The 18,533-nt window shown below is 44.1% G+C and overlaps 1 protein-coding gene across 1 annotated transcript in view; it reads right to left on the bottom strand.

The window, feature by feature from the left end:
* The window catches only part of LOC124619570 (tubulointerstitial nephritis antigen-like), a 529,036-nt gene that overhangs the window by 474,464 nt on the left and 36,039 nt on the right, over positions 1 to 18,533 (bottom strand). The window lies entirely within an intron of this gene.

Genomic DNA, 18,533 nt, shown 5'->3' on the forward strand with positions numbered 1-18,533 from the left:
TTTCACTAAGTGGCCCTAATCTGAAGGAAAAACAGGTCTGGAAAGACCGAGTGAAATGAAGTAAAGTTTTATATACGTCTGCGGGATTTCGTGGCCGTTGTCATCAAAGTGAGGTTAAATTTGGCAAACTCTGTTGGTATGTTTAACCCATGTATAGGAAACAACGAACGTGACAAACATGTTTGATCATTACGGGCCTTAAAAAAGCGGTTCGTAGGGCGAAGCAACGTTCCAGAGAATGAGAGTAGCACTTATTTCTGCTTCGACAGCTGAGCTTGATATTTTCATAGAGTGGGACAAGGGAGCCACTACTGTGAATAGGAAGCACGATTGAAATACTTGTCTTCAGTGAATTAAGCAAAGCAATGGAAATCCAATCGTGATGTTTGGAGATGCTTGTGACTGGAATGGATGCAAGAAGAGAGGGGTTGGAGGGTTCAGAAAAAAACTTATTAACAGGTGCAGAAGGACGAAGATGATGGGAGGGAAAAGACACTAAAAATTATGAGACGCCGCGGCAAATGGACAGAGGAAGATATTTATTAAGATTATGCAAATGGAGATTTAACGGACTGCAGCAAGAGATAAACAAAGAAAAAATTTTAGGCGTGGCATACAAACCATTGTGAAAGCAGGTAGCGAAGGGACAGCGGCATCCATAAGGGAGAGGACCGGCGCGAGGACCAGGAAACAGGAAATGCCGTAAAACAGAGGATATCGCACCGTCACGATCGTTCCCTCTGAAATTTTTTTACTGCCACCCTCGGAAATTATTGTTGTCAGCGAAACTTAAATGGTTTATGGAAGACCGACCTACGGTTGCTCAAGCTGTAAAAGCGATATAAACGGAAAGCGAAGAGTGTAGAAAAAAAGATGGACCTGGAGGCAGCTTTTGGCAGAAATATTCATGGCGATCTTGGCGACAAAGCCGTCGCGTCCCACTCAAAGATCGCTGTGAATACTAATCAGGGGAAACTCGATTTCTCAAGGCGTTGCCACGCTGTAGTTATCGATACTCTCGAGTATCGACACCTGAGGTGTGGTGCCGCAATCGCTGTGGTCGCGGTGCAAAGTGATAGCCCAGGAAAAAGAGGGTCACGGAGTCTGTATGTCGCTTGACAAAACTGTGCGAATGAGGATCACCCACATTTGTGTTCTCAAACAACAAAAGGTATGCTTTATCTTTCTGGAGCGGGTGGGGTCGAGCTCGTATTCTGAGGCCACAAGTGAGTCATGCATTTACATCACGTCCTGTGAAATGTTTACTGTATTCATAAGCTGGAATTTTTAACTTTGTGAAAGTACGTTTAGCCAGAACAGAAACACATCTAAGAAAAAACTGGCACGAAAGGTTTCAGAGAACTCAAAAACGACAAGGTATATGTGGTGTGCGTACTGTAAGACCTTCGGTACACACACCATCAGATTATTTGACTTGTCGCTCTAACGAAGTAGGCGAGTGTCAGCAATATGTCTCGCGGTCTTATCGTGGCGTGTTTATCTTCTGCCGTTAGGTCAGACGATAGAAATGCCACTTGCACGCTTAGAGTAGCAGATTGACGGTGACCAACTTTAAACAGAACCTGATTAATTTTCACACACATTTATTAAAATAATAACAACCATAAACATTACGTAACTTGATTCTGGATGCTATTTGCAATTGACATTCTGAAGTTCCTTTGGTCTTGGTACGTTAATCTAATTCTCACATATCTCTGATACTTGACAAAGTGTCTATACATTTATCTTCAGGACTATGTACAGGAGTATGATAATCTTCTTAGGTGCAGACTGAAACTTGACTGTAGACTGGTACAGACTAATGCAGACTGGTACAGAATAATGCAGACAAATGTAGACTGACTAATCGGAGGTCTGTACACTTGTTATAATACCTCACGCGTTCATGTATCACTGCACGAATGTGATCCTCGAGGAGAAAAGGTTCTACGTTAGCAGCAATCTCATTGGCTGCGTTACATATTAATACGCGGATCAGCGGAAGCAGAATTTGGTCCGTCTCTAAGGCAGCGCCATCTCGTAGTGCGGAGATGGACGAGCGCTGCGCCTTCGCTGTTGTGCTTAGCGGAGCGCGCTCTAGTGGGAAAGTTGTGTACGTGCTACGTGGAACTATGCACACAACAATATAATTGTAATTAAACAAAAAAATAACATTGAAAATGAGGTGTTCTCTTTAAGACAGATAGCAATTTTATCGTCATCATTAGACACTAAACGCAACTATTTGTTGATGTAGGCTTCCGTCTCTGTCCTTCTGCATTTTTACTATTTGATTGTAGTTGATGTAGTCCATTTCAGTCAACTGATAAATCTTTGTAACTCTGATGTTCTCGCTCTGCCTCTCGATTTTTCCACAGGTACTTACCTTCTAAGTGGTTGTCTTTATTAAGCTGTTACACCAAATTAGGTGTCCAATTAATTTTCTACTCTGTATTGTGTTAATCAGTCCTTTTCTTTTTAATCTTTTTAGTGCTTGCTCATTAACTTTTCTTTCAGTACAGTATGCTTTTGTGGCTCTTCTCCATATCCACATCACTCTTCCTTCTAATTTTTTTCTTTTGTTGTTTCCTCAGAGTCCACTTTCCACAGTTTAGCTTACATTGTCCGAAAAAATGTCTTGATTCACTTCGTTCTTGTGTCTACACTGAGATAGCTGTTTGTGATAAAAATACTTTTATTTCTGTAGACATGTTAGTCACTGTAATTCTTCTTTTAATATCAATTATACCTCTGTTGTCATCCCTTACTGGACTTCCCAAGTAGCAAAATTTGTTTTCTTGCGTTAGTATTTTATTTCGTATCCTAATATTTATCTTGTCTGTTCGGTTTATCCATCACCAATATTTTAGCCTTATTTATGTTTAATTTCAGTTTGTGATTGTTCAAGACATCATAAAAAATTCTCAACAAACAATTCATATCCTTTTCAGAATCTACTAAAATTACCATATCGTCATCAACGTTTTACTCTGTCGAAACAAAGTTAAACGCTAACGACAGGGCATGGGTGAGTGTTGGGCTATGCGGGTAATTCCGATAAATCGTTTATTTACTACAGCATTGCATCAATAAATTCTCTATGTAAATTGAAGGTGGAGGGGGGAGTAAGAAAAGGAAAGCCAAGGAACTAATGATGTCAGCTGCATCGGGACTTCAGCGGAATAAGCGACGACGAGTGAATATGTGCGCTGGACCGGAATTCGAAGCCGGGATCTCCCGCTTGCTACGCAGTTGCGTTAACCACTGCGCTACGCGGACACAGCGTTTAGCAATTGCGCAGACTGTTTCGACACGCATCTCAGCCGACCCACACTCCCATCTACTGTCACCTATCCACAGTCGTCGTTCATATCCTCCATGATCTCTGCTTCGCGATTCCCACACAAGGTGATAGATTCGTTACTCGTCGAGGCAAAGAACAGACTCTATGCATTCATACACAGTTAATTCTGTAGTGGAGCGATGTATCCCTTAAATTGCATTCGACAGCTAGGAAAAAGAGGAACTGAGCATAAAGCCAGTAAACCCGCGAATCTTAAAAGAATCAGACTTCCATATATAAAACAGTTTCGTGCTTATGATTGCAAGTCCCTCCAGATCCTCGAGCGCCATGCACTCCACCTCGCCTTTCGTATACGCCTCCTGTACCCCACGACCGCAGCTAGTGGTCGTGCAGTAGCGTTTTCGCTTCCTGCACCCGGGTTCCCGGGTTCGATTCCTGGCGGGGTCAGGGATTTTCTCTGCCTCGTGATGACTGGGTTGTTGTGTGATGTCCTTAGGTTAGTTAGGTTTAAGTAGTTCTAAGTTCTAGGGGACTGATGACAATAGATGTTAAGTCCCATAGTGCTCAGAGCCATTTGAACTATTTTTTTTGTACCCCACAAGGATCCTCTACGACCTGATTCCTTTCCCCCTTCTGCTCCCTTTCCTCGAACATATCCGCATACTCTACATGTCCTGCCGCCTTGATCCCCCTCACCCCCTGGTTGCTCCTCTCCTCTCCAACCCCCACCCTCTGCCGCACCTTCACAGTTGTGCCCCCCTTACCCTCCATCTCTACACCCTTCATATCCTTTCCCAAGGCGGTTTCTGTCAAATCCCATTCCCAGATGATGCCCTCCCTCCTTCCATTTATCCCTCCTGTCAACTCTGATCCTCACCTCCCCTGCCCTTCCCTCCCCCCTTCCATCCTCTTTTCTCCCCATCTACCCTCTCTCTGCCTCCCTTATCCCCCTCCCCCCCTCTGAGTCCTTTTGCATTCACCTCCTCTGCGTTTCCCCACTCTTTCTCGGGTCTGCCGAGCCCCCCCCACCCCCCCCCCCGTCCTCCATCTGCTCCGTCCACCCCTCCCCCGTTTTTCCTTTCCTTCCCCTCTTTTCTTTCCCATCAATTGTCCAGGTTTCCCCCCATCTGCCCTCGGCTGTGGTGTGTCATCTTCGTGCCAACTTTTTAGTGCAGTGTTTTATGAGAGTGTTCAGTGTTGTGCGTCTTTTCCTATGTGCTGTGAACAGAAATAATTTTGTCGCTGGGTGTGATTTTTATATCTCTTGCGAACAGAAACCAGATTGTCGCCGTGTTTTTTAATTGTTTGTCTATTATTTTACCTGTCCGCTTCCTGTGTATTTTATTAGCATCGCTAACCCTTTGTTTTATGTTTTAAGTTCCACAATTTTCGGCCATTTTACCATTTAAGTCACCGATTTTATCACCTGCTTTTATTATTTACTATCTTCATTTTTTAAAAAAAAATTCTATAGGCTGAAGAGTGGCATACTAAGCTGCTGCCAGCCCTCGACTCTCATGAAACAAAAAGATGGGGGGTTATGATTGCTTTACAAATAAGGTAATGTGTTAAACATCTGATGTTAAGCAAGTGAGCGAGAAACAGATTAGACAAGGTTTGAGATTATATTTAAAGTTTATTGGAAGACGCTAAGAGCTCTCACTGTCAAACACTAGGTGAGTGTAACCTGGATAATTTGTGCTCTGTTTTAAGAAAAAGCTGGTTTTTTACTCAGTCCAGTATTCACGGCGTCATACCTCCTGAGGTATGTGTCGTAGAGTGACATAATTATGCGTATACATTCAGTGATATAAGTGGACACTGCCTGCATAATGTGCTGTGAATAGAGTTCGTAGTAAAGAAGTAATAAATTAAAACGTCATCCCTAACGCGAGAGTTGTATTAATGAATAGCGCGAGTCCGGTGCTGACTTTGAGTGTTGAGTGCCACTTTAAAAAAAAAAGAAGAGAGAGAGAAAGAAGGATAGAAAGGCTGGAAAACGCTGAAACAGTAGCAAAGGAAAAAAAAAAAAGGAAAAAGCAACCAGCCGTCCAGCGTATTCCGTTAGGAAAGCTGTTTGTGAGGGCGACGGGGGCAGCTGGTAGCTCGGAGGCAGCCATGAAACGCGGGGTTAACGCTTGCCTCGGTAGCGTGTCGGATGTTTATAGCTGAGCATCGCACCGGCGCGCCGGCAGCTATGCTAAGTGGATCCGCCAGCGGAGGCGTTGCATCAGCGCCAGCTACTGATAGCTGGCCTCCCTGCAGAGTCCCTGACCGTGCGACCAGCACTCCTCTGAGGCTACCCGTTGTGTCACCTGAACAGTAATAGCTGACGATACTTCTCTGTTTAATGAAATCCGTCCTGACAGGCCTTACAGGCCCAACGATACCAACTAACCATCGGGTCGTCCTCAGCTCGAAGGCATCACAGGATGTGGATATGGAGAGGTATGTGATCAGCACACCACACTGCCGGACGCGGTCAGTTTTTGTGACCGAAGCCGCTACTTGTCAATCAAGTAGCTCCTCGATTCGCCTCACAAGGGCTGAATGTACCCCGCTTGCCAACAGCGCTCAGCAGACACGGATGGTAACTTACCCAAGTGCTGGTCAAGCGTGACAGCTCTTCATTTCGGTATATGACGGGAACTGATGTTACCACTGCGGCAAGACCGTCAGCCAATGAACCGTTCAATACCATTAACATTTAGACGATGTTTTTTTGAAAATTGCACATATTAGTTTCGTTGTGGGAATTTTCGGGATCCTTTGTATTGTTATGTGACTCTTATTCGAAATCCCATTTATCCTTTTACACTGTTTTTTGCATATTTTGAAAATCCGTTTCTTTAATTTTCGTACTTCTTTTGAAAACGTTAATTATGCTATGAACCTGAATTTATTTCTTTTGTCAGTTATTAAAAGATAATTGTATATTTAACATTATCTAAATCACGAAATAACATCGCCAAAAATTACGCTTAGGGATATTTAACTGTTTTTCTCCACAAAACATGTTTGTATTCTATTATTACCTTCATTATAAGTGTCATTGGAGAATTGTTCTAATGTTACCTTCAAACTCTTCTAAGCCCTTTTGGCTCAACGAGATGTGCTATCTTTGTTTTCTATAGTATAATGTTTTAGGCAGTCACTGTTTTGGGTGGGTTGAAGGAGGTCGGACGTGGGAAGCCGAGTCAGTGACTTGCCTCCAGTTTAAATAATGTGAAGTTTTGTAAATTTGTAAATTTGTGGTAAGATCTTAGTGGACCAAACTGCTTAGGTCATCGCTCACTAAGCTTACACACTACTTCATCTAACTTAAACTAACTTAAAGGACAACACACACACCCATGCCCAAGGTAGGACTCGAACCTCCGACGGGGAGAGCCGCGCGGACCGTGACAAGACGCCCCAGATAGCGCGGCTACTCCTCGCGGCGGAGTTTTGTATTGTGAAATGTGTACGGAAATGTCAAACTGTATCAAGAATATTAATGATTGTATTACATCAGTGAGAGCAGAAAATGTAAAACCAGTGAACCTTGAAAACAGTGATTAATTGGAATGTCATCATTTTAAAATGAAATGGCTCCAAGCACTATGGGACTTAACAGCTGATGTCATCAGTCCCCTAGACTTAGAACTACTTAAACCTAACTAACCTAAGGGCATCACACACATCCATGCCGGAGGCAGGACTCGAACCTGCGACCGTAGCAGCAGCGCGGTTCCGGACTGAAGCGCCTAGAACAGCTCTGCCACAGCGGCCGGCATATCATCATTTTAAGCAGTGTCTTTTATTACGTAAATGAAGCGAAACATTCTATATTCCAAGTTGATCTAAGGAATATGTTATGGTCATCCATCATTAAGAAGTTAATTTTCTTTTCGTAAACGTGTCAGTACCAGTGCTTTTGAAGGACTTACACTCTTAATTTTACAGGAAAACAAGCCGATCCGACAATTTCTACGAGAATCAAGGTGAGTATATTTCTTAATTGCTAACTACTTCTACGCCGGTCGGAGTGACCGTGCGGTTCTAGGCGCTTCAGTGTGGAAACGTGCGACCACTACGGTCGCAGGTTGGAATCCTGCCTCGGGCATGGATGTGTGAGGTGTCCTTGGGTTAGTTAGGTTTAAGTAGTTCTAAGTTCTAGGGGACTGATAACCTCAGATGTTAAGTCCCATAGTGTTCAGAGCTAATTGACCCATTTTTGAACTGGAACAATATTCCAGAACTGGTCACACCTTATATGGTACTAGAGGTAAACTGTATGGGAAGACAGAGATCTGAAGACATCCTACAAATAACTTAGGATGTAGGGTGCAAGTGCTACTCGGAGATGAACATGTTAGCGCAAGAGAGCAATTCGTGGCGGGTCGGATCAAATCAGTCACAAGAATAAAACAATTCCGAGTAAGTCTGCTGCGAAATCGAGCGTTCGGCGAACGTTATGGCGTAAGGTAGGGAAAAATTAACCTTCATCGCGGTTGGCAGTATACATAAAATAACGCATTAGTACACGCCGCAATATTCCATTACAGCGTCAGGAAAATTATTGCCTACAGCTCTCCCGTGCTTATAAGAAAATAATGGTTAATTTAGTCCTCGGGGTATACAATAGATCGATCTAGAAAAATATGTTTAAATCTACAAAAATATGTTTAAATCTATAAAAATATGTTTACTTCACTTGTTCTAAAACCGGGAAATAGAATAATTTAATTTATAAAACATATCCTGAGAACATTTTAAAACCATACGTCGCTGATAGCAAGTTTTGTCTCATACTGGATTCCTGGAGTGGACAAACTACCACCGTCATGTATGATAGCATGTTTGACTTATAGTACGGTCGAAATAATACCGCCAAACTGAACACCTGTGTGCCAGCCATATGATTTTGATTTCAATCGCCAAACTAAAAAACTGTATTTCGAGGCTTCAAAATTAGAACCTACTTCTAGAAATCGAGTGGGAATTGCACAAGCAAGTTGCTGCAATAATGATTCACAGCATAATTCATGATTAACTTCCAGCACCGATCTTTCAGTGTTACTGTACGCGTGGTTTGCGCCAAAATTAACTATCGAAAATGAAATATTTTAAAATGTAAACCAAGTTTGGTTTCCTCGGGATCTTCGTAAAGAACGATGTAGTTGCGCAAAGACTGAAATCGTTAGAAGTTGCCGGGGCCACATGTATGTTTGCTTCCAATGTTTGTATGCCAACTACCACTTACCTAATTGTTCGAAGGAAGTTGAAGACACGTAAAAGAGTTGAGTGAAAGAGCCACTGTAAAGCGAATAGAATTAATTTTTATTTCTTTACTAAACCGATTCATTTGAGAAATTTATTTTCCTGTATCTTTTTTACTTCCTATCGCTGTACTTATGTTGTCAACCCTGATATGCCTACCGATTTCTACAGGAAAAAAATGCAAATAAATAAAACTTTTAGAATGGAACAGGGAATCGAACACACATCACCGAGCGAGGTGTCGCAGTGGTTAGCACACTGGGCTGGGGAGGGCAACGGTTCAAAGCAGTGTCTGCTCATCCTAATTTAGGTTTACCGTGATTTTCCTGTATCAGGATGGTTCCTTGAAAGGGCACTCCCCATTTCCTTCCTCGTCCTCCCCTAATCTAAGCTTGTGCTCCGTCTCTGATGACCTCGATGTCGACGAGACGTTAAACACGAATCTCGTCCTCTCCCTCGAACACACATTCTCCACTCCGCAGCCGGAGGCCTTGTTCGCCACACCATCAGCGCTTTCATTTAACGTAGCTGGCCTGTGAACGACTGGAAAAATACTAACAATTTTCATTAACTTCACGTGGCTCTAACTAAAATTGTGAACTCATAGTGCAAGGAAAATTGCAGGAAAATGGAAGTGCTTCTTGCTAAACATTTTGATATACGATCAAACACATTAGTTCTCAGACTGATTTCATTACAATTTTGTTTATGAAAATCAGTAAATTACATATTCCACTTTTCGGTGAATATTTTGAATCTATGCACTAACTCTCTTACTTGCACATTAAAGCACAACAATGTAAAAAGTAGATTACCCTTACGTCATTCAATCATAATTTTTTGTTCTAGAAATATTTACAACTGATAATCAAAATTAAGGTTAGTTTTCTATAACTAACCAGTACGTATTTTTCTTCCTGCCACTATTATGTTTGCGTCCACCTCACTCCAATTAATATCCTGACACATTCCAAAAAAATTAAAATCTGTAACTCAGACAGATTTTTTGTGAATAAAATAAACATGTCATAAAATTTAAGTCTCAGAATATTCAATTCAAAGTTGTGTTTGATCTCTGGAACTACTCTGTTGTTCCTAATACATTCCAGTTGCATAATCTTCTTGGTTTACATGTTCCTCATCTTCTCTCTTCCTTTCCTTGTTTCTCCTTGTTATTCCGGCCTCTTCAGTTGCCTCAAGGACCCACTTTTCAGCTTTGCCCACTCTCATGGAATCAACTGGCCCCAGTGATTGCCTCATACTGAACCCACAGTATATTCAAAGCAACACTAGATTTTCGCACCAATACCAAAACAGTTTTTTGGAGGCATAATAACTTTCGAGAATGACAAAACAGCAAAAACTGAAGCTACAAAAGTGTCTATAAGTAAAATAACGCTCGAAAATCAAATATATGCAAGGGAAAACGTGAGATCATCGGAAAGTGTATCTTCTAATAGGAACTCGAGGAACAGTTGTTTCTTACAACTTTTTCGAATGGGCGTCTACTGACGTTTGATCTATGAGAACAGTGGAAACATGACTGTGGCCGCATTCTGAGAAATATTTTGATGAGTACGGGTCGTTTAGCCCGCCCGGTTGGCCGTGCGGTCTAACGCACTGCTTTCCTGGCGGGCAGGAGAGCCGGCCCCGGCACGAATCCGCCCGGCGGATTTGTGTCAGGGTCCGGTGAACCGGGCAGTCTGTGGATGGTGTTTAGGGGGTTTTCCATCTGCCTCGGCAAATGCGAGCTGGTTCCCCTTATTCCGCCTCAGCTACACTATGTCGGCGATTGCTGCGCGAACAAGTTCTCCACGTACGCGTACACCAACATTACCACGCAAACATAGGGGTTACACTCGTGTGGTGTGAGACGTTCCCTGGGGGGTCCACCGGGGTCCGAACCACACAATAACCCTGGCTGGGTTCGGTGTGGGGCGGCGGAGGGGTGAAGTTGACTGCGGTAGTCGTCGTGGGGTTGCGGACCACTGCGGCTGCGGCGGGGACGGAGCCTGTCCGTCGTTTCTAGGTACCTGGTTAACATAACATAACAGATCGTTTTGATAGAATGGGTCGCTCACGTCGTATTAAGTGCTCAGAGGTGGATGGAGAAACTGTAACAGTGCAAACAAATTAGTGACGCAAAAAAGTATACACTTTATCGCGCTGCTATACTTGACTAAAGTTGTACAGCAACTCGCTGGATGTGCTAGCGTGCAGATACGACTAAGCAGCGGCCTGTAAAGGCGTGCGTTACTGAATACAATGCCAACAAGACGATGTCTGTCCTGGGCGCCACACTGTCAATCATTGTGGTAAATACTTGTCGCTATGTGAAGGCTATAGGCGACTCCACTTGTAGACTAAGTCTGACAGGCCGATCTCCACAAGCCGGCCGGTGTGGCCGAACGGTTCTAGGCGCTACGGTATGGAAGCGCGCGACCGCTACGGTCGCAGGTTCGAATCCTGTCTCGGACATGGATGTGTGTGATGTCCTTAGGTTAGTTAGGTTTAAGTAGTTCTAAGTCTAGGGGACTGATAACCTCAGCAGTTAAGTCCCGTAGTGCTCAGAGCCATTTGAACCATTTGATCTCCACTACGAACAGTAGCTACGAATTGCAAGCCTGAAACTCAGCACTAGGAATGTCATACGCCAACGTCGACCATGAGCCGTATGTTGCTGCCTGTGGCCACAGCTTATCACAACGCGGAGGTCCATTTCATTAGCTCTGGTGTGGACGTTGCTGATTGGGCCGCAGTGGTTGGCGCCGAACTACAAAGCGCCGCCCGTGGCGCCAGTCGGAAACTGTCTCAGCGCGCCAGTTCTGGTTTCTTCCACTGGCGAGGACACAACAGTTTTTAGGTAACTAACCATTGTCGATGCAATTCTTTTTTTAAACTACTATTTTGTTCAAAAAACTCTAAGCATCGTTTTAAGACGAAAAACAAATAATCGATTTTCTGAATCGGATTCACAAGCAGTTGATGGTAAGAGCGCATACCTTGTGGGTAGATGTGCGACAGTCAAAAAAGATCCTTTCCTCGATTTCTAGCAAAATATGCATTTGCTGACACCAAATATTTTGATAAACAGATGCTTAGTTGTAATTATCTATCGATCCCGTCAATTCCGAGTCGATTGCAAGTCCTGAACTATAGGGGCGAATTTCTCAAAAACGGGGGGCGGTGGTGGGGCGGTTTGAGCCAAAATATCTTTCAGGTTGTCTACCAGCGATCTAGCAAACGCGAGCCGGATAGGCTGGCGGCTTCTGAGCCTTTCCCCTCGTTAAGTCTCGAACTGCAAAGAGTTCCGGCAGAGTGCGGTACCCGCAAACTGAGTGCAGTCTTAAGTTGCGGAACCCGCCGCCTGACGTCATCGCTGTCGCCGACTGCTAGGCGGATTCCGGCGGGCGGCGTCCGCCGACTCTCGCGCCGTGACCTTGGGTGCGCATGCGCGGCCGGCGGGCCAGCTCGCCGAGTTCCTCGTGGTCGGCGTGGCGTGTCAGTGCGCGGCGGGGCGGCCCAACCAGATGGCAGGCGCGCCAGCTGGGGCGACCGCTGCGACGGCCAAACTCTCGCCCCGCTCCTTTCCGTTAGCTCTCGCTTAGGGACGATCCGACGCCCATTCGACATTATATGACCTGCAGCTACAGTAAATCTTTAACTGCAGACTGACAAGAGCACGGAGAGCGTTAGGGAGGTCATTTGGTATCTTAGCAAACAACTGGCCATCTTCCGTAGGCCACAGTCCGTGACACTGCGCCTCAAACAGCGCGGTCACTCCGCGCGGCCAATTGTCATGCTAATAAAAACAATCGTTGTCTCCGAAATGTTCCTCTATTTCACACAGTACTCACTGCTGTTAAATGAGTTCCATAACCTTCCGCATTTAGCGTTTTGTAAGAGCAATGTGGTGACCTCACTCTTAAACACGAAAAACACCCCCACACCGTAACACCATCTCCTCCGAACATCATTGTTGCCACTACCCATGATGCCAAGCCCAAATCCTTCCATCGGACTGCCACATGGTACAGCGTCATTAATCGCTGCACATCATTAACTGTCCTGTAGGATCGCTCTTTACACCTCACTTACCAGTGAATGCAGAAATATTGCAGCGTGAGGCTGTGCTGACGATCAACATGCGACTTCTACAGAACCGTGTGGCTTTTGAGGAGCTGCCGAACCATTCAACCCCTTCCTTGTAACTACGCACAGTCATTGCGCTAGCTGTACTGCAGGTAGCACTTTGGAACTCACGAATGATTCGTTCCGCTGGTATCCAGGGACTTTTCATAGACACCCTTCGTCCTTGCCCGGCAATACGTGACGTTTAGCTAGTCCTCGTTTAGCTGTGGTTAGCCGTTCCCATTTGCTCTTCACAATCACGTCTAGTCTGCCAGTTCAGGTTTTTTGTTCCGAGTCATTCGTGTTGTTCTCCTTACTGTACTTTCAATATCGCCCATGAGTGGTATTCGGTAACGGTTCCATACATTTCAGTGATATTCTAGAATAAGTCACACGGGTGTTTTTATATAGTACCCTCTCAAAGACTGGCGCCGTTTGCCAGTGTCCTATCAGTAAATTCGTGTGCCTTCTGTCTTACCTGTAACTGACACTATGTGATCGTTCTATTTCATAACACCACAAAATGTTACTCTCAGGTATTTATTTGCATGAGCTGACTGACTCCAGCTGAGACTCACTGATACTGTGGCCATAGGATTGCAGTTTTCGCGCTTTGTGAAGGACTCAATTTTACATTTTGGAACGTTTAAAGCAAGCTGTCAGTCTTTGCACCACTTTGAAATATCATGATCTGGCTACATTCGTTCAGCTATTTTTTTTCTATTAATACTATGTGTCAGATCACAGATATACAACATGAACAGTAAGTAACCAGCACACTTCTCCTTGATACTCCTTAAGATACTCTTACATCTATCGATTACCCTTCGTCCAAGCTAATATGCCCTCTCAGTTCGTAAGGAGGCTGTAATTTCGCACCTTACAAGAACTCATCCATATACTTTGCCGTGATCTACAAACACAATTAGGTATCATGTGATAGGTTGTACATTGTATATATGAATATATAAAGGAGACTGACATTGTCACATACACCTTAAAAATAATTGTTAACGCTTATTGTACGAAAGGTGACGGAGTGTCTTTATTATCAGGACAGCGTAATGAATGATTGCCTGTACTAGTAGAGGTTGGAGCGCCAGTGGAAATGAAACTGCAGACAGAACTCAAGCCCTTGTTGGAAGGCCCACACAGGTGTGTTGGTCCTCCTTAAACACAGGAAGTAGCAAGACGGACGTTCGGACACAATAGAGTCGCGACCGGCCGCTGTTGCAGTAGGGCTGGAAGGAAACTGGATAATACTTCCGAACTTTGGAAATCTTGGACGCATGTGAAAGGAACGAACAAGCAGCACCTGGGAAACCACGCAGGCTGGGTTATTTCCAAGGATTTTTACTCAGAAGCGTACCATTGTACGAGTATAGGTTTTTTCTCGCAAACTTTCAGCGCTGGACGACAAAAGAGTAAAACATGGTTGGTCGGCGTTCGGAAGAATCTGCAGAGAGGGAAAATATTCCGTGGTTTCGGAAATATGATTTGTTTTCGGAACTACGATGGTGGGAAGCCGAGCCGTGCTGGGAGGCGAGCGGTGGGGAGACGAGGTCTTCCGTTGTGAGCGCCCGTGTGTGACGGTCGCTCGATATCAGCTTTGTTGGTACGGACGGACTTGCTGTCTTTGCTTTTAGGAGAATTTATAGTTAGAACAGTTAGGCACTGTACTGTTGCCAACCTGTACGATTCTGGACTTCACCTCCGGGTTGGAAGTTGTCGTTGAGTACGCAGTGTTCACTAATTGAGAGCACTTCCTCTGCCTATACCTACGTTGAGATGTTATCTGAACTCCATCCTTGTAGCTGGGAATTCGCGTTTCTCGTCTGTAGGAAACAGAGAGGAGGAGATAGTATTAGAGTATATTAGTCAGAGGACTGCCTTCTGCCGCCCTAGTTTCTGAAAGAGTTTATTTGTGGCAGACGAGTACGAGAACCATCACTTCGTCGCACCGGACGCAGTACATACGGCGATATCGCAAATTGCTTCGGCTTATTAGGGCTATAAAACTAAACAGCTGTGATAACGTTAGTTTACTTCCACTGAGGTTCCACACCACCGCAGATCATCTTTGAAAGTAGTGTCTTCTAGAGTTTGGTATGTAGCTGATGTCAGTCATTTCGCGTTATTGATATTAGACCACGCAGTCATAATAGGGGGCAGAGTTGGGCAATTGATTAGTAATTTTACTTAGAAAATGTAAACTTTGTAATCTAAAAGGTTTCTTTAATCTACAATGAATATATAAGCAGGAACAACGTTTATCATTTAGTAGGATTAGTTGCCTTCATCACTCGTTTATATTTAGATTGTAATTTATAGAATTAAGAGATCCTGAGATCTGCTTTAGGGGTAGTCATTTTAGCGTTTATTATTTTCCATTGCGCACATTCATTTTATACCCGCCTGGAGTAGCATCTTGGAAATTCAGTCACTAAGATTATTTCTCTCGTTAATAAGCCCTGATGTGGTACTGACTCAAAAGCTTTTCTGAAGTCAGCAAATACTGCATCCATCTGATTGGCTTGATGCCTGGCTTTCTGTCGTGGCTCGAGAAAAACGCTAGATGGATTTAGAACGACATTTTCGGAATCCGTACTGGTTGGCATTAACGTTTGAGCTGAGAACATGTTTCAAGATTCTGCAGCAGCTGGATGCTTACGAAACTGATTAGTGCTCCAGCAAGCTTGTAAGTGATTTCTACAGCGGTTTACACACTGTGTTAGACAAACATTGATCCGCATCTTCATCACATAACACGTAGACAGCTGTGGTTTTAGAGCTGCCTCACTGCTCTAAAATGTGCAGGCTGCAAGATTTAGAAGCGCTTCCACAGTTCTGACTGCCAACGTGGCGAAACGCTCGCTACGAGAAATACTCTTGACGCCTCAGAAAGATGTTTTTCAAAGGTCTCAATACCTTCTTGTCATAACGACAATCGTTACCCAAGAAATTTTTTTTACTTGTTAGTTATGTGTTAAATCAAATGAAAACAGGCAGCGAGACATTAATTCGATATTTTTATTCATCGAATAATCAACTGTTTGACTTGCTGTGACAATTCTGGCAATGTTATGAAGATGATTGATACGAAGTTTCGGTTGTGTTTCCGATCTCATCGACATCTTATGGCAAAGACAACGTTGTGTACCATTCAGCATCAACTGTCTTTCTATCCGCTTTTCAACGGTCGGTACATGCCAAGTATAACAAAAGGATAATTTCTTGCAAGTGCTTCGCGAACGAACGACTTCCCTTTGTTTCACTTCTTCTCTGAATACCCAGATGGTTGACTGCTGCTTTCCGGATCGTAAGACTGTATCCAAGTTTCAACTATTCTTAATATTTTGTGTGCACATTTTGCTTTTCCTCGGTATAGATTTTTGAGAGTTTCCTTAGAACAACGGAAAAGAGCTTCCTTCAAAACGTGTGCATTCCATTAGGAACCGATATTTCCCCCATCTAAACGTTCAAGCTAATGCGCTAATGTGTTTGCAGTCTTCGGTACGCCTTAGGAGCTCATCACGATAGTTCACATTTCGAACCTCCTCAGTCACGTTGTGTGCTAAATCGATGCATTTTACAACAAGAGAGTCTGGTCTACTTTCACGAAATTCATCCCTTACGGAACCAAGACCACAACAAAATTCTGCAAACCAGTTATGAAACACTCTTCTTCTGAAGGTGGCTTATTACCAATCGTTGTAGCCATTGAGACATTTTCGTTTTGTGTCAAGTCTTTATGAAAAACCTAAACATTATCCAGCGAAAACACGAAATTTCGATTTTTTCACAAGACTGTTTTTTTTAAAACAATTTTAGAGCTGATTTTGATTTCTTCTTCTTTTCCTCCTTCTCCTCCTTTTTCTGGTCCTTATACTGTACCTTCAAGGGACCGACATATTAATCTGGATTTAGCGATGTTAGTTGTAGAGGATCTGTTTGAGTCTAGTCATGTGAAAGAGTGAGAACGTTTTTGAAATCTTCGGGAATCGTGTAACCGAAACAAGGGTACCAGCCCAGTATTCACCTAATCGGATGTGGGAAACCGCCTAAAACCCACATCCAGGCTGACCGGCACACCGTTCTTCGTTAAGTCGTGGCCAATATGTCTTCACGAATCCTGGCGGCTTCGTGATAACGCGCGCGGCTATCTGCGTGGGTCAGAGCTGTCATTGTTTTAACAATGACGTATGAGAAATAGTAATTGTCAGAGCTCAACAGCGTTATCTAGTGGCCGTTTCTAAAAACTTAAGAGGCGACGCCCGAGCCTCAGACGCAAACCTCTAAAAATAAAAGTTCTTTACTTTGCCACTTCGCACAGCTCTGTATTACGGTCAAGGTTTTTCCCATATACCTACTTACGCTTCATCCGCAAAGATAAAAACTGGTTTGTTCTGCCTCATTGTTAGCAGGGCAGCGTTACGGAATGCGACCTCACGAGTTTCGAGATTTCTGTCCCTTACGTAAAAGATGGTTGCTTCTCTGAGCACTTCCGCCTACGTCGGTCCAGATCTACTGCACACGAGTACGTAGTGCCGTCAGATGTCGGTGATTGAGAGAGCGACCGCTGGAGGTACAAGTTCGTGTGTTCTGACAGCCGGCCTTTTGACAGCCAAGCTACTGAAGGTTGCCATCAAATTGCTACGAAGATTCTTCGTGTTACAAGGGTTTAGAAATGGATGTGTTGATATAAGGTTTATAATAACAGTAACAAGCCACAAGTATGGTTTGTTACTGTCTACCTTTTAACAAGACAGCGGATGTACTGAGATCGCGAAAAGTGACCTTGGTTGTTGGGCGAATGAGAATTATGCACAAAGTTTGAGATTTCTACTCGGTTAAAGCTCCGCTCCTTTTCACGAAACATTGGGAGGTGGCGCATTGGCAAGACGCTGGATTCTTGTTCTGAGAACGACGGTGGAAATCCCCATGAGGCCATTCATGTAAACAGAAGTAAACTCCATCCGAACAGGCCTTGGAAGGCCCAACGGACCGACCGGCCGCCATGTCATCCTCACACACAGGCGTCACTGGATGCGGACACGGAGGGACATGTGGTCAGCACACCGCTCTCCCGCTCTCCGGGCTGTATGTCAGTTTACGAGACCGTTCAGGTACACAGGGTGGCTGTAATTAAAGCGCAACTACTCACGAACGTCCAGTGTGAGTTGTGATTACCATATGGCAGTGAAAGTTCGTGACGTACTAATGCGTTAATGCGGAATCGATTTACACGGGAAAAGAATTAGTTCAAGTTTTGGCCACCAGGTGCCAATCTGGTGCTGTACTGCATCTCCTCGACGTCCTCGGTGCTCATATTGAACAAACTGTGTGTGCGGTGGTTATTAATAAAATCAAAATTATGCCTTTCTCACTAGTCTGAGATTTGCTGCCTATGTTTTGGTCCTAACCCATTACACAGGGAAACGTTTCTATATGTCATTATTACATTCACAGCGCCAGATTAGCACCTGGCGGCAAAACTGGAACTAATTCTCTCCAGCGTAAATCGGTTTCGCATCCGCACATTAGAATAGCTACCGAGTTTCGCTCCCAAACGATAATTGCAGCCCACACTGGACCTCTGCGAGTAGCTACATTTTAATTATAACCACCCGGTACATTTCCAGCGATTTTCCTAAATCGCTCCGGGCAATTGCCGAGACGGTTGCTTTGAAAGGGCACTGCCGATTTCCTTCCACACCTTTCCCCAATCCAAGTTTGTACTGCGGCTCTAATGTAGTCGAGAGGACGTTGAACTCTAATCTTCCTGCTTTGACTAACAACCCTAAAACGTTTGCGCGACAGGAGAAGAAATATT

Source organism: Schistocerca americana, chromosome 6, assembly GCF_021461395.2.
Source record: "Schistocerca americana isolate TAMUIC-IGC-003095 chromosome 6, iqSchAmer2.1, whole genome shotgun sequence".
In the NCBI taxonomy this organism is placed as follows: Eukaryota; Metazoa; Arthropoda; class Insecta; order Orthoptera; family Acrididae; genus Schistocerca; species Schistocerca americana.